At 41.4% G+C, this 17,094-nt stretch overlaps 1 protein-coding gene across 1 annotated transcript in view; it reads right to left on the bottom strand.

Moving 5' to 3' along the window:
• Positions 1-16,712, bottom strand: part of CEMIP2 (cell migration inducing hyaluronidase 2) — an 86,453-nt gene extending 69,741 nt beyond the window's left edge. The window contains exon 1 of the mRNA XM_023213278.2: positions 16,199-16,712. The gene's annotated coding sequence lies outside the window, so the exon portion shown is untranslated. The remainder of the gene's footprint in view (positions 1-16,198) is intronic.
• Positions 16,713-17,094: the final 382 nt, after the last annotated feature.

A 17,094-nucleotide genomic window follows, 5' to 3' on the forward strand; every position in this document is an offset into this window, starting at 1 on the left:
GGAAGGAAGGAAGGAAGGAAGGAAGGAAGGAAGGAAGGAAGGAAGGAAGGAAGGAAGGAAAGGATTCGTATTGCAATGACTGTGGATAAATAGATGGTGTGCCCTATGGCTTCAGAAATATGGTGTTTAACCTCTTACATCCCTTCCTTAACAACTAGAGCATCTCAGAGTCACCTGACTTCATTCAATACTCTTCCAATTAATCCTCTTCATCTTCTGCCAAACAGTGAGTAAGATTCTAGTCATAAAGGTACTTCCAAATTGCTCTAAACTATCAGCAAACCCATTAAACACAAAATAGTCATTAGAGAAGCAATCAGCAAGCAATTCCCAGACCCAAACGACCTGGAAATTAATGGGGGCAAAAAGAGAATCTCATCAGGAACTGATGCAGATTTTACACAGGGCAAAGAACATTCTTAGAGTCTGTGCGTCTGTCAAAAACACTTGGTTTGTGGGGTTTGATTTCTGAACAAAAGTAATTATCTAGATGAAGCTCAAGCTTCATGACAAAAGAAAAACACCACCATTCAAGGTGCTATTGAAGAACTGCTGCATGTGCCAAGCAGCAGACCAAAATAATGGAGACATCCTGCTGGAACAAATGAAAGAGTACAATAAAGACCCCGTTATGATCCTCTCCGAACAAAGAAAGGGCTGTAGTAGGTATTCTTGAGTGTCAGCTCACCAGGGTGGGAGGGGAATCACAGCCCTAATCTGCTCTGAAAGGGAGTAGGAATCTTTTGTTTCTGAGGCTGCAATCATCTGATACCTTATTGTTTCAGGGTGAAAAAGGTTGTTATTACTTAACAGGCTGGCGCGGGCTGGGGTCTTTGGTGGGAGATAATGTGTCTCCAGATGTACCCACAATAAAACAAAAGTCATGAGAGGCTAAATGAAGTCACCAGCCTACTGGGAATAATTTGTGTCTTCATGGTCAAAAAATGGATCCCAACATGAAAATTCAGATGGCATCTGTCACAAACTAAAGTGGCCAATAAATCAAAAATAAGCATGGTTGTGTTTTTCCTATAAAGCTTCTGCACAACATGTATGTGTGTGTGTATATACATGTTCTGAATCCATTACCTCTATTTTATTGAAAAACATGTAAATGTATAAGCCGCAAATACAAGATTCTTTTCCTAAGAGGTAATATAGTGTTGTGCCATATATTAGAAAAAAATAACCAAAAAAATCATATGTTAAACAGATAGCTCCCTCAATTTATTGATTTTTAAAAATATAAGTTACAAATACATTGCTTTAGGATTTCACTTGATGTTTGTGGATTTACTTCAGGCATAATATTATGTATTAATTACTTAAAAATATATTGATTGATAATTATAGATCTAAATTATTCGTGGAAAAAAACTGGCATTTCATTCATTCAGTATGCTAATTGTGAGCTCTTGCTATCATTAGAGGATTATGGTAGGAACTATGGGGTATACAGAAAAAAGATTTACAGCATCCCTAAGAAATGCACTTCCTAAACTCAATTTTAAATCACTTGTCCATCCTGGCTAACACGGTGAAACCCCGTCTCTACTAAAAATACAAAAAAAACTAGCCGGGCAAGGTGGCGGGCGCCTGTAGTCCCAGCTACTCCGGAGGCTGAGGCAGGAGAATGGCATAAACCCGGGAGGCAGAGCTTGCAGTGAGCTGAGATCCGGCCACTGCACTCCAGTCCGGGCGACAGAGCGAGACTCCGCCTCAAAAAAAAAAAAAAAAAAAATCACTTGTTTGGACCGCATGTTCTCACTCATAGGTGGGAATTGAACAATGAGAACACTTGGACACAGGGCGGGGAACATCACACACCGGGGCCTGTCATGGGATAGGGAGAGGTGGGAGGGATAGCATTAGGAGAAATATCTAATGTAAATGACGAGTTGATGGGTGCAGCACACCAACATGGCACATGTACCCTAGGACTTAAAGTATAATAATAGAAAAAAATTTTTTAAAAGAAATAAAATAAATCACTTGTTTGGAAGGCAAGTTAAATTGAAGAAGTTTCCCAGGCTATCTCAACAATGGCTGTTCAATCTGTAAAACTGTTAGTACTTGTGTTTGGGGTCCTGAGAACAAAAAAGGGGTCTACCAGGAGAAAGACAATGAGGAGCTTTCTCTGGCTTTCAAGGCAAACTTAGGTGCCATTTTAATAATTTCACTGCAGGCCAGTATTTCACTTTAATACTCAGTTTGTATCACATGTTGTTTTTTTAAATGGTCGTATTTCTAGTAGAAAACACATGCTATGAAGAAGGAGCACGAGTACTTTATGACACATTTTTAGACCAACTACAGACTGTGACAACACCTAAAATAAGACATATAATCCAAAATGGGGATAATCTAAGTAATTCATATTAAAATTGGAAATGTACTCCACAAAGCTTTTAAAGTATAATTTTTGGTATTTAGATATTCCTTGAGAGAGTCATTTTGCGAGTATTTATTTACTGGATTACAAAAATTAGTAGCGCAAAAACTGCACAGGCCATTTAAGCAAATATTAAATTAGATAATAAAGAAATTACTAAGACTATGAAAACATATAACTTAAAATATACAAATGCTGCAAAAAAAAAAAAAAAAATCCTGGAAAAACATAGGCATTCCAAAAAGTACCTAGTGCTGTTGTCTAATTCTCAGTTGCCCCCACAAAAAGATACCTTAAAAACTCACTGTTATTTTAAATTAAATTCTTCTCTTGGAAAAAAATAAAAACTGGTATATTACCTCAAAAGCAGTTCAAAGTGGGAGAGACTTGTATATTTGGTAAAAGCATACACTTTATTTGGTAATAAATTACAGTAACTAAACACAGAAAGCAATTATTTTGAGATTTCAGTAACATTAAAGGAAATCACGCTTTTTTTTTTTAACCTATAAAAAGAGGCATGATTTTGGCCAAGCAAGGTGGTCACACCTGTAATCTCAGTGCTTTGGATGGTCAACATGGGAGGACTGCTTGAGGCCAGGAATTCAAGACCAGCCTGGGAACCCAGTGAGACATCCTGTCTCTACATAAAAAATATAAAAAATTAAAATAAAAAATTAAATTAGCTGGGTGTGGTGGTTCAATGCCTGTAGCCCTAGCTACTCAGGAGGCTGAGGCAGGAGGACTGTGTGAGCCCAGTAGTTCAAGGCTTCAGTGAGCCATGAATGAACCACTGCAGCCCAGCCTGGGCGACAGAGCAAGACTCTCTTAAAACAAAAACAAAAGGAGAGGCATAATTTTAATACAATTGAGCTATTCTCATTTAATGCTTTCAAACACTGCACTATTTCATCCATGAACCCTTCTCAAGTTTCCATAAATTAGCAGGACACAATGACTCACACTTGTAATCCCTGTACTTTGAGAGGCAGAGGCAGGAGGATCCCTTGAGCGCAGGAGTTCAAGACTAGTCTGGGCACATAGTGAGACTATCATCTCTACTAAAAACCAAAAAACTTAACTGGGCATGGTGGCATGTGCCGTTAGTCCTAGCTACTCATGAGACTGAGGCATGAGGATCACTACTTGAGCCTGGGAGGCGAAGGCTACAACAAACTTTGACTGTACCACTGTACTTCAACCTGGGCAACACACCAAGACTCTGTCTCAAAAAAAAAAAAAAAAAAAAAACCAAAACCTCTTACAGGATCATCTTACTTTTTGCCTTATGTTTCAGTTAATTTATGTACTTGTCCATCTGCAGCAGACCATAAGCCTCTTGAGACCAGGAGTGATTGGTATTCTTGCAAAAGCTTACATACAGTACATACTCAACAGATGATTGTTGAATTTAGATCACAAATTCCTGCCAAGGAATTAGGCGAAAATGCTATATATATATATATATGTATGTATATATATATGTATGTATGTATATGTATATATACCCACACGTATATATATATACACACATATATATACACACACACACATACGTAGTTATTGGGAAGGAGACAAACAAAAGGTTGGAAAAATTAAGTCCACTTTCATTCAGAAATCAATTTGGTTTTGTGTAAGCATGCTCCCAAAGAATCTCTTGAACTACAGATTCCTCTCTCTCTTTCTCTCTCTCTCTCTCACACACACACACACACACACACACACACACGCACGCACGCAAAGAAATTTCCTATTTAATCCTTGTTTGACATCCTTGAGGCTCTGGGAAATTTGACTAATTTCTATATCAGTTTCTCTGATTCAGGAGAAAATTGTGAACAATACTACTTAAAGCAAAAAAAGTCTGTGTGTTAATTTTTATAAAATGCAATTCTAGTATGAAAACTAATAGATGACTAAAAGGTATTATTAACAACTGCAGGAAGCAATTCTAAAGATAAAGAGCAGCAAACTACCTAGATAAATTCAACCTTTCACAATATTTTGTAATAGTTTTAACTACATATTATGAAATGCAGTAGGCACACAGAAAAAAAAAGAAAACATTCCACTTCACTTTATATTGTTATGTTGACAGCCATTAAATGCTGTGATCAAAGAGAAAGGCTTCTCAATACAGAGAAAGCGGCAGCAGTTCAAAACTAGTAGGAGCTCTTTAAAAGGGCTTTTAATGTTCTTTCAGCTGCTGAGATGTTAATATGCAAGACAAAGGTACTTATCACTTACATGGTGGTTGAGGACACTTGCCCCCTAGGCTATATCATCAGTCCCCCAAATAATCTAGCCCTTCCAACCCAGTGCAGAGAAGGTCCCACAGCCACACGGTCCAAGAAGTGCATATTGGTCCCATCATCCCCTCATATTGAACAACTAATGAAAATACAATACTTTTGATTCATTTAAGCTCTTTCAAATCACGCCAAGGCTTTTTAAGAGAACTAATTTTTGAATGGAAGATTCAGGCTTGTGGGAATAGCCAAGAAGTTGGCACGATCTAATCAAGTCGGTTCTTTTTTGATCAAGGACATAATTTTTTAAACAATATTCAACTTAAGGGTCAAGTTACAATTTTTGCTTTCCGAGAGTTTCAGTACAACTGGCCAAAATTTCGCTAAGAACAGTTTTTCTTTTACTAAGATCTTGGAAGCTCTTTCTAACATATTCACTAGTATATCCAAAAAGTAAAAACATGTAGCAAAAAGTAAAAAGAGGAGTGAGCATGAATTATCGTGAAAACAGATGTTACTATAATTATTTGTACTTCTGACCTAATAAAATATTTAACCAGATTCTAACTGCCTTGAATTTTCAATTAATAATTGCACATTCCCAACCTCCTACTTTGAGGAGAAGAACACAACAAAGAGTAACTATCAGGGATCACCATTTAGATCTTCTGGTTTGGTTTGGTTTGGTTTGAGGGGACGCAGGGTTAGGGTGTTTCATTTAGTTTTGTTTTAGATTCAGATTATGTCCATTGACAACCAGTGAACTCAATAAATACCTTGTACATAAAAAAGTGTTCAATAAGAAAATAACCTTAGCAAAGTTGATTTTTTAGGTCCTCTAATTCCCCAAGTTTCAAATAAATATTTAAGTGTGACCAATGTTCTCAAGAAGATTGTGTACTTAAATAGCTATTATAAAGCTTTTCAAATACAAAGGTTGAAACACAGAGTTTGGGTAGGCAGGAATCTTTTTATATGTAGTTTAGCAGAACATAATGTATTACATATTCTATTCCCAGAGCACACAAGATAATATACATTTTTTTAAAAAAACAACCACTGCAAAGAATTCAACATAAATGCTAGGTCTATACATACAGCTATTTAGGAGAAAACGGACAGATGGTTGAAACAATTAAGTCAATTTTCATTCAGAGATCTGCTCGATTGTGTATCAGCATACTCTCAAAGAACTGAAAACCCTTAGACCTCTAAACAGGCGTGGGGCAATTGACCACCTGAAGGTTCACTGAAAAATCAACTTACAAAAGCCAGATCAATAGAGGAAAAGACACACAACTTTATTTAACGTGTTATACAGGAGAGCCTTCAGAATGAAAACCCAACCCCCTGGTGGGGTACAGAACTGTGTATACACCTTCTAGAAATTGGAGAAAGAATGCAGGCTCAGAGCATGGCCAAAACCAGGTTACAGTAGTAAATCAGGTTTTAGCTGCAAGACAGGTTATGCAAGGAGGCTTGGCTAGCAAAAGCGGTCTTGTTATGTAGATGAACCTCACAGGTGGCACCCCTCAGAAAGCAGAGATGGCAAATGTCTCTTTCAGATCTGTAAGGTGTCAGACTTAATTAATCCTTCCCAGATCCGGACAAGAGAAAGCCTGGCTGCATTAATGCATATTTTCTATAGATGCAAATTTCCCCCACTAAAGACCGCTTTGCAGGGCGACTTCTGTTTGCTGATCCTCCAACAGCCATCTCAAAATATGTCAAAAAAATGTATTTGGAGGTAAAATATTTTGATTTCCTAAAATACAACATTTTCCACAGGACATGCCTTCACACTGTCCCACAAGGCCCATTCTCCATTATTACTTTGCCCTTGTCACAGCCCCTTTGTCTTTTTCCTTCAACTCTCAAAAATCAGTATGAGTCACAATCACCTGCAACTGTTTGGCATGTTTCCAAGAAATAAGATACTCCACACAGTCAGTTTACTTACACAGATCCTTACTTACTTTTATTAAGCAGATTGTAGCCTCTCCCTATGAAGGGAAAGGACAAGGGACTGAGAACCCCTAATTGTTTATATACATCCCTGCCTGCTTTATCTATTTGATCAGTTTAGACACATATGAGTGATATTCCCAAGTTAAGCTATTGTTACAATAAACATCTGTATACACCAGACTTCTAGATTCACACCATGCACCACTCAGATTATGTCCTTCCTCAAAGAAAAAACAACAACAACAAAAACTCTTGCCTGCCCCAAAAACCTATTAAAATACAATCCAGCGAAAGCATAAGAAACTGTGGGGGTCATAGGCTTCTGGCTCCCTAAAAGTTCACTAAAATCACTTACAGGAGACAGTTTGATTCACAGGAGAAAAGGTATATTTAATGTGTAAGCATGGGAGCCTTCAGAAGGAAAACCCAACTTCCCAATGAGGCACAGAAGTTTATATGACATCCTGAAGTTACAGGGAGAATGAGGGCTTGGATCCTGGTAAAATAGGTTACGGGAAGGAGAAGGGGAGGAATTCTCTTGAGGGAATCAATGATAACCAGAGAGAATGATGGGATGGGGAAACAGAAATTAACTTCTCAATAGTTCTTTTTGGAATTTAAACGATCTGTGGAGGTAGTCTTTATCTTGAATAGGGTCTGTTCAGGTATGGTGAGATTTTTGGTCCTTTCTGCAATGGATAATGAAGTAACAGGGAAAGAAGCAGGGATAATTGTTCTCTTTGTTGGGGGGATGGGGGGATGAGGGATATCAGTCCTATCTCTGTAGATAGGGGAAAAGTCTCTCCAGGAACTTTTTGATCTCTAAAGCCTTTTAATTTAAAATACTCATTTTTACCAGGGAGCCATATATTGGGGTGAAGTATTTTTATTTTCTTCAGAATATTTCAAACCTATAGTCCTAAAAAGACTAAATTTACTGAAAAAAAAAAAAAAAACTGATACTAAGCTTTTGAATTAGAATAAGTATTATTTAAAGTTGAAATATTTATTTTCCCTGCTTAAAAATTTAATTTTATAGGCCAGGCTCAGTGGTTCATGCCTGTAATCCCAGCACTTTGGGAGGCCAAGGCGGGTGGATCACCTGAGGTCGGGAGTTCGAGACTAGCCTGACCAATATGGAGAAACCCCCATCTCTACTAAAAATACAAAAAAATTTAGCTGGGTGTGGTGGCGCATGCCTGTAATCCTAGCTACTTGGGAGGTTGAGGCAGGAGAATTGCTTGAACCCAGGAGGCAGAGGTTGCGGTGAGCCAAGATTACACCATTGCACTCCAGCCTGGGCAACAAGAGTAAAACTCCATCTAAAAAAAAAAAATTTACTTTTGTATTAAGCTATAGTGTTTTCGCTAGAAAACCACTAAGAAAACTATAGTTACGAAATACATCTCTGGAAAAACAAAAATTAACTATAAATACTGAGTCTGCTTACCCTGATAATAACAAAATAATAAATGCCTGTGGTCTGTATTTAAGGAATTCAGATTAGCAACTTAGCTACAGTTTCACTAAAGTGGACATATCCTTGGCAAATTACACTGGACTCTCCTGTTAAAATATGAACCCCTCAAAACAAAGAGCCTCTATTTATAATGTTTAATGCCAAAAGTGAACCAAGTGCAAACTTCTTAATTTTAAAGTGAAATAAATGACTAGAAAGAAATATTCAAAATTCATTCTTATGTTTCTGTCATTTATGCAAGGTAAAGGAGGCAGGTGTCCAATTTTTCTGATCCCAAATATACTAATTAATCCTATCTTTATCCAACGATGTCAAACAAGTCTCTGAGAAGTAATGCTACACCCTAAAGCCAATATGGCTGATATGGCCAAAAGGTTAAAATGCATTATCATGGCCAAAAAAAGAGAAGCATAAAAGAGAAAAACTGCAGACCTACTACACATCAGGCGGGGAGGAAGTGTAACAATTAAGAATAGCTAACACTCTTTGAGCAACCAAAAATAAAAATAAAAAGAGAGCAAAGTCCATAGGCCTCTAGGTAGAAGTAAAGACCTAGGAGATAAACTGCAGAAAGATGATTGTTCTTCAATCCGGAAAATTAGAAAACAAGGGTAAAAAGTCGTTGTACCTATCAGTCATTCTCTATTCCCTTCGGTTTCCTTTTTTCCTATTATTATTTCTCAGATTTCTTTCTCTCCTTAATTCTTTTTATTGAAAAGCTGTTCTCTTTTCTCCCTTCCTTCCCAGTGATCCTAGACCATCCCCCCCTTCGCCCTTGTTCTCAGCTGGCTGGGAAGATTCAAGAGAGGCTTCCAACCTGCTGGCAGTGACGGATGGCAGTGCAGAGGCACACAATGGCGAGTGCAGGCGCGTCACCAGCCTTGCAGCTGGCCTTCCAAAGAAAGAACCAAAGCCGAAGTCTGTCCTGAGGGAGGCTGATTTAATTAAGGTTATAGCAAAGGGCAGAACTGCCTGTGGGCTGCATTATCTGCAGAGGGCCAAAGACAATGCATTAAAACACTCCTCAAGAAGAAAAAGCCAAGAAAGTTATGTTTGTAAAATGTTGAAAGGTGGGAAAAATGAAAAGACAACAGGAATGTGTTTGAAAAACAAGCAAAGACCCGCCGAAGTTCATGATCTAGTGACGTACAGATACCAAAATGCAATGACAATAGGAAACAGAAGGAGTATGTTTTGATGTGCCTTTCACACTAGAAATATTTCAGATGAATAATGAGATGCCCAGACTGAAATAATCCAGGGCTGTTCAATCCAGCGTCATAGCAAAGTTTCTATCAATGGCAGGGCCTGGACCAGAACCCAAGTGTACTATTTCTTTCAACAGTAACACATAGCCTATTTTTAATATAACTTTAACCACTTGGAATAAAGCCTTTTCAAACAGGGAACAAGTTCAGTTTTGAGCATCTCTTATGAGAAAAGGACTCTGCCAGACACTGGAGAGCCAATAGTACAAAAAAAAAAAAAAAAAACTGTTCATACTTTCAAGAAGCTCAGAGCCCAGCATTTGGGGGGAGAAAGAGTAGGGAGACAACACAAGTAAACAAGTAATTAAACTGAATGTTGAGGCAAAGAAAGTGGGCTGAGGAGGTGATTGCTTGAGTTTATCAAATCCCTATGAATGGAATAGAGTTTAATTTTCTAAAAACCCCGGCAAATTTACTCACCCAAATGTGCACCATCAGACTATTACTAATCTCTTTCTTATTCTGCCCGTGTAAGCTAAAGTCTACCGCTGAACTCCGCCATTAAAATGACAACACATTGCCCCATAGTGACTAGAAAGTATGGGAGTGGGGGAAGGTGACAGACTACAGACGTCTTTCATATTCTTTGAAAGGGTGTCGCCTGCAGGTGAGTTCCAGGCCAGAATACAAAACAGTCACAGTCCCTCTCGTCCTAGGGCATGTGAAACCTAGGCCAAACAAAAGGACCATATTACCCATTCTCAACAGTTTCCTCTACGTTCCTCAAGACTCAAGGGTGCTACAGAGTCAAAAGGCAGAACTTCTAATGAACAAGTAATTACTCAGCACTAGAGTGGCGGCTGGACTTCACTTAGCCGAATAGGGATACACTGTGGCTAGGAAGAGGGGCACAATGATGTGCACCTGTAGTCCCATCTACTTAGAGGCCGAGGCAGTTGGATGGCTTGAGGCCAGGTGTTCAAGGCTATAGTGTGCTAGGACTACTATAGAGCCATTGCACTCCAGCCTAGTAACCTAACAAGACCCCACACCAGCCCGTCACCAAAAAAAAAAAAACTGGTTAGCAACAGCACAACAGGCAAACAGGGGCTATGTGACGAGCCCAAGTGCCGCAAGCACTAACAGGAGGCAAGAAGAAACACTTGAAGGTTAAAGGTAACCTCAGAGTCGGCCAAGCCCAGCTCAAGTATAATATTTTTCAAATCCCCATGTAAAGCTGGTGTTATAGTGGTAGCACTGGTGGCATTAAAAAGCAATATTAGTACGGGTGCAGTGGCTCACACTTGTAATCCCTTTGGGAGACTGAGGCCAGGAGTTCAAGACCACCCTGGGCAACATGGTGAAATCCTGTCTCTACAAAAAAATATATATAAAGATTAGCTGGGCATGGTGGTGCATGCCTGTAGTCCCAGCTACTCAGAAGGCTGAGACGTGGAAAGATAGCTTGAGCCCGGGAGATAGAGGCTGCAGTGAGCTGTGATCACAGCAACGCACTCCATCCTGGGTGACCCCTGAGTGAGACCCCTGTCTCAAAAAAATATAAGTTTTTAATGTGATATGTTTTTTCAAACCATAACTTAAAAAAAGAGAAAAACTCAAGAACTCATTTTTCTAATTCCTCCTGAAACAGGAATCAGGCATATGTCCCTGTGTTAAACTAAATCTTTCCCATTCCTAAAATGTTAATAATTAACTTTCCAAACTTTATTGTATGCGAAAAAATGACTCATTCTTCAGGGAAGTGAATCACCATTACACAGACCATCAGGACAACAGAAGGCTTGCAGTCTCCAGAGAGCACACCAATAATTAAGTAAGGGCCCCCAAATCCATAACAATCTCACACTGGAGGGGGACTTAATCTGACCTGACCACGATATCAAATTTATGGCAGATATTCATACGTTTTAAGACACTTACATGAAACTCAGTCAGAGGTCAATTCTTTTCTCATGGGGTCAATATGGATTGTCTTAAATTTCAACTTTTTCAGGCAACAACATCCTAATGACACTTCTAACCAGTGGTAAAGCCTTATTAAAAAATACTAGGGTTAAGAGTGCCACATTCTCTACCAGGCAAACTTTCCATAACATAAAATTCTTATCAAATATTGTGGAACTTATTGTTCAAACTACAATGGACCCTTGATATGACAAAGGTAAAAAGGTTTATCACTTATCACCATGTAATGAAAATAAATGCCTTGTTACAAATCTGGTTACTAGGTTGGCCTAATAATAACAGTTTCAAAGCGGATTTGCCTGATAGATCAAAGGACTGATTTGTTGGGAGATAGCAATTCTGTGTTTTAAGACATACATAGTTTATGAGTCTGTTTCACTTATTTTTAAAGACATTTTAATAAAAACCCTATGCTTCATTTATCTTTGTATTGCTCACAGCAACCAGTACAGTGCCTTGCACATCCTAGGAATGCAATAAAATAGTTGCTGAACATAGTTCCTGACAACCAACATTAAAGTCTTCCCAAAGCAAGTACCAGGAAAACAAAAGAACAAGCAAACAGGACCTACAGCCATAAGTTTTGAAGAAGAAAAAAAAAAAACATGCAAACATATTCTAGTATGCTTTTATTCTGATTCACAACTCAAATCTGAACAGGGTTTCTAGAAACTTGCTTCTTATGTGCACATCTACAGTACTTTAAATTTTCATCCTGTTTATAGAAAATACAAGTAAAACTAATGTTATTTTTACACTTAGTTCCTTATTTCACAGAAATTTGTTACAAGTAACATCACCCCACCATCATGTGTAAGTAGTAGGAAATGAAAAAATACACATAGTGTCTGCCTTAAACCTGAGTGCAATGAGTTTCAAAGCCCAAATGCAAAATATCTGACCATTAAACTAATTAAATTGCTAACAAAGCCAAACAGGAATAAAATAATATATCTGAGAAAGAAAAAAAAAAAAAAGTGCTGACTGGAAACAGGGACAAAGGAGTTCTTGTCCCTGCTTGGCTGTTAATTTACTATATGACCTTACCTAATTATTTAGCCTCTCTGGGTCCCAACTTCCTTGTTTTAATATTATCTTTAAGGTCCCTTCAAGCTACATGCTAAGATTCAGCATATGTAGCAGTGTCCAGAAAACTGATTTACATTCATTATCCCCCTCCGCACCCCTCCCCTGGCAAAAGGGCACAGTTCACTTGATAGTTTTAAATATCTGAGTTTGGATTTCTATCAAAGGCAATTTATTAAAATGTCAGATGGGCTTAAGTCCATTTCAAGTGGAGAACTAAAGCGAGTATTGCTTACAGATTCAAGTTTCGCCTAGACAGCAGCTGCTGCTATTGAGAGAATAGACTTTAACAATCTAGCTGAAAATTATACCTCTTTACAAATGGAGAAAACTAGTAACGGGGATTTTCATACTCTCAAAAAGGCAGATGCATAGCTTTTCTTTTTTTTTTTTTCCTTTTCCATATTCATCATGTTGAGAGAGAGGAAAGCAGAAGGGCTAGCTTGGCTTGGGAGGCAGAGATGAGAATGGATGTCACCGTACAAAACCAGACAAGACCCTTTCAATTGATGGACTGTACTAGAGAGCCCATTCTTCTAACTAATGCTCACAATCCAAACGAAATGAAAAGATTTCCTGTGTCTGGGATGGGAAGAAGTCTGGACAAGACAGCAATACCATACGACAGTAGCTAGCTTAAAAGTGTAAAGACTTGCTTTCAAGATGGGATTCAGATCATTCTGGAAAGGGCCAATATAATGAAAATCTGTAGCTGAGACCTGATTGATTAAGCTATGATTTATATCTACGCAGAGCTTTAAAAAACTTTTGAAAGTGCCTTTTGATACCAGACAGCATTAGCTTGTATAGTACTTTATCATATATTAATACATAGCAAACTTACTCAAATTTAATCCCTAAAACATTCCCATAAAGCATTTTAAAACTCCTTTTTCAGGTGAAGAAACAACGTGGAAGGATTAGGGGATTTGCCCAACAGCAAATGTTTAGCAAGTGTCAGAGCCTTGCTTTAAATCCAAGTCTGACTTCAAGTCTTCCAGTCTTCACCATTTTAAGATAACACTTCTGACACTAGTTTTCAGTCCCTACTATTCTGTCTGATTTAATAAATTGTATTTCTCACAAAATTGCTCTCCCACCCCCAATCTGTTCCTTCTCTGGCTTCTTAGAGCATGCTATGCATAATTCTCCCAGACGTGCACTTATTAGATCTTCTAATTGTTCATTTCCTTATGTCCCTGACTAGGCTCCTTTCTTCAATAGCAGAGACTGTCATCTCTCTAGTTTCAAACGACATAGGTATCTTCAATCCCTGTGGCCTCCCCAGTTGCAACCACTTTAACTCCTTCTCTTTACCAACATGAATGCTCTACAAAGCAGGTGTTGCTATTGCTTCCAGAGGGTCTGGACCACAATGGGTGATTAATAAGTGCTAGCTGAACGGATGGCGGGTAGGTGAATGATGCAATCTCATACATATTTTAGAGCACACATTACAATGCACACATTTACATACGGCACTCCATGTGAGTCTAAGACCATGAATTTGGTAGTGATTATTAAGTTTCTTCTTTGCTTTCTGTCCTTTTTCTTTTTTTTCTTTTAGATGGAGTCTCGGTCCCGTCGCCCCAGGTTGGAGTGCAATGGCACCATTTCCACTCACTGCAACCTCCACCTCCGGGTTCAAGCGATTCTCCTTCCTCAGCCTCCCAAGTATCTGGGATTACAGGCGTGTGCCACCCCACCTGGCTAATTTTTTTGTATTTTTAGTAGAGACAGGGTTTCACCGTGTTGGTCAGGCTGGTCTAGAACTCCTGACCTCAGGTGATCCACCTGCCTCGGCCTCCCAAAGTGTTGGGATTACAGGCGTGAGCCACCGCGCCCGGCCTAAGTTTCCTCTTTCTAAAATGTGGTTTGTCTTTCTCAATTTCAGAAACTTGCCCAAAGTATGCAGCTGTAAGTAGTACCCTGTCAACTTCAAGATAATGACCCACAAGACTACATTACCCTCCAGTTTGTCTTTTCTTGATAGCAGTTTGAGGACAGCATTGATTAGGCCTATTAGACCATGGCTGAAGTGTTGCCCCATTCTGGTTTCCTGTTACGAATCTGACACTTCTAGAAAGTCACTGGTTACAGACTAGATCAAGGAAGGTGACTACTCAAATAATTAACTGTGACACAGAATACCCAGATAAGCACCATGTAAGAATTTACAGATTCTATTTCCCTGTCCACACACAGGCCAGTCCTCGGCTCACTATCTCATTCACAGGTTTAAAAGAACAGGTGATGACTCAGAATTCACTTCTAATCTTAGTTTTCTGAGCCTTTAAGCACACATACATCAGACAAAACAGCGTCAGAAGGACTGAACAGAAAGCCAGAAGACAGATTTCCAGTTCCACCCAAACTGATCCTCTAATGCAGGTACACAGAAGCTGGGGGGAGTCATTTCAGTGTGAAGAAGAAAGCACTCTAAAGTGCTACCCAATGTTTACTAAGCAGAGGACGTGCCTGCTGCACATTCTTCTGTTTTGCCCAGAAATGCGAACTAAAAAGAACCTTTTGTATAGGTAATCAAAGACACACAACCACAGTATGATACCCAGACCAATTCTGAAAAGGACAAGCGTCCTTCAAGGGTCAAATAAACAGTAGCTCCATTCTAGCCAACCAAAAAAAGCTAAGGCTAACCATTTTAAATGTGTTTTTTTAACACTGAGCCATTTCCAACAGATTTGCCTGGCTGCTCTGGGGAGTCAGGCCTCCCTGAGTTCAGGTGAAGCCTCTACCCTTTCCCCTCTCTCTAAATTCTTCTCACTTTTTACCGGGAAGAGCAGCACATCTGAACACACGCAACCGTGCAGCAGCGCATCACTCTGTCACACTGAATCAAGGGGAGGGAACTCAAGGCAGTGAGTAGCTCATGTGCACAATGGAAGTTTTAAAAATTATTAGGCAGTCTATCCTTAACCCCAACTGCTGATAAAAGGAGATACATATCAAAGTCTGTTTTCCTAACCTTCTGCGGAGAATGTAAGTGAGCTGTTTCCGCTCCAGGGCGAGGTCTAGTGACACTCATCAACTCTCAGCAGAGAGCATCCAGGGAATTCAGGACCTTGGTTTTATCGCTAAGGGTGTAGTCACTAGTGCTATTAACAGCAGCACTCTAGAACCTCACAGAGAGGGCCCCCCTCCTTTACCAGGATCTCCCAACTCTGCAGAGAAAAGCTGAGAATAGGGTCCAGGGCTAAGGCTATTCCCCAGATTTAAAGGAAGCTGTAAGCGATTTTAAAGCCTCACCTTACCTCAGCTAACAGAAAGAGAGGCAGGGGGCGGTGGGCGGAGGACCCACCAACCCAGGGGAATGGTAAAGAGACAAAGATCACCCCAAACGCACAAGCGCGCGCGCACTGAACCCGGACTGCAAAGCACATTCCATCAACCTTTCACTGTAATCGGCTTCCTGTGGGGTTTATCCCCTCACCCCATTCCTCTCCAGAAAGTTTAATGCTGTTCGCACCGACTTTGAAAGGTCCATTGTTCCCTTCCCTGTAAACGTAATGAAAAGAGAGAGGGGAGGGAAAGAAATCGAGACACCGTTTCCGAGGACCCTTTCTTAAAGAGAGGACTGACTCCTGGGGCAGTCGGGTCAATCCTAATCCAGAGATGAAACCGGGGAAGGAGGCGCACTGGAGAAGGGCGGGAGGACGTTTTCCTTTTCGGTAGAAATGCCCAACGCCGAAGCCGGCCAGGCCGCCGGGAGCAGAAAAGGTGGGCGAGACCCGGGTCTGCGCTCCCGCAGTGGCCCCCTAGGGCAGCAAACGAGGCGGAGCAGGGAGCGGGTGAGCGAGTCGCTTCTTACCTTCCCCTACCCCGCTTAGCGTCCGTTAACTCAGGTGCCTACACAGCGGTCCAGGGAGACGGAGAGGAGCCCCTGGCGTCCTCGGGTCCAGATCTCCTCTCCATGGCCAGGAAGCCACTCGATTGCCGGAGCCCACAGTTGCCGCTCGTACGCAACTGGCAGCCGGAGCCTCTGCCTGGAGGTGAAATACTCTCCTCCCGAGAGTGACGCGCACTTCCCTCCGCCTCCGCCTCCTCCTCCTCCTGCCCCGAGCCTCGGAGGCAGGGGCCTCGGCTCGCTCTCTCCCGGAGCCGCCGCTCGGCTTTCTCTGCTCCTTCCCCTCCGGGAGGAAGAGGAGGAGAATCGTGGCCCCGGCGGCGCAGGCCTGAGCGTCCACGCGACAACAGGGGAGGAGGCGGCGGCGCGGGACGGAGTGGGGTCCCAGGAGTCGCTCTGGTCCCTGGTCGCCGGGCGCCGCGGCTCCCTAGGGTCGCGCTCAGCCTCTGCCTGCCAGACAAGCAGCCCGGCTCGGCTGGGCCGGGAACTGTGGATTGGGCGGGCGGGCGGGCAGTGGAGAGCGAGGGAGGCGGAGGGAGAGGAGGAGCCTGCCATCAGAGGAGGCGGTGACCCCGCCGGGCCCCGCCCGCCGGCCCCGCTCCCCGCGAGCTGCGAAAGCCGAGGCTCAGCGCCACTCGCTGCCGCGCGCTGGAACAGCGCCCGAACGCACTGCCGGCGGGGCAGGACCCCAGCGAGCGCACCCCGCTGAGGCTGCAGGCTCCTTCCTTCCCGGACGCGCACACCCAGATGAGGCTGGTACTGCGCCTGTCACTCCCTGGTTGAGCCTGACACTGCGCCCCCAAAGTACCCGGCTGAGCGTGACTGCACCCCATCAACCCTCGACTGAGTCAGACTCTGGG

Source organism: Piliocolobus tephrosceles, chromosome 14 (assembly GCF_002776525.5).
Source record: "Piliocolobus tephrosceles isolate RC106 chromosome 14, ASM277652v3, whole genome shotgun sequence".
In the NCBI taxonomy this organism is placed as follows: domain Eukaryota; kingdom Metazoa; phylum Chordata; class Mammalia; order Primates; family Cercopithecidae; genus Piliocolobus; species Piliocolobus tephrosceles.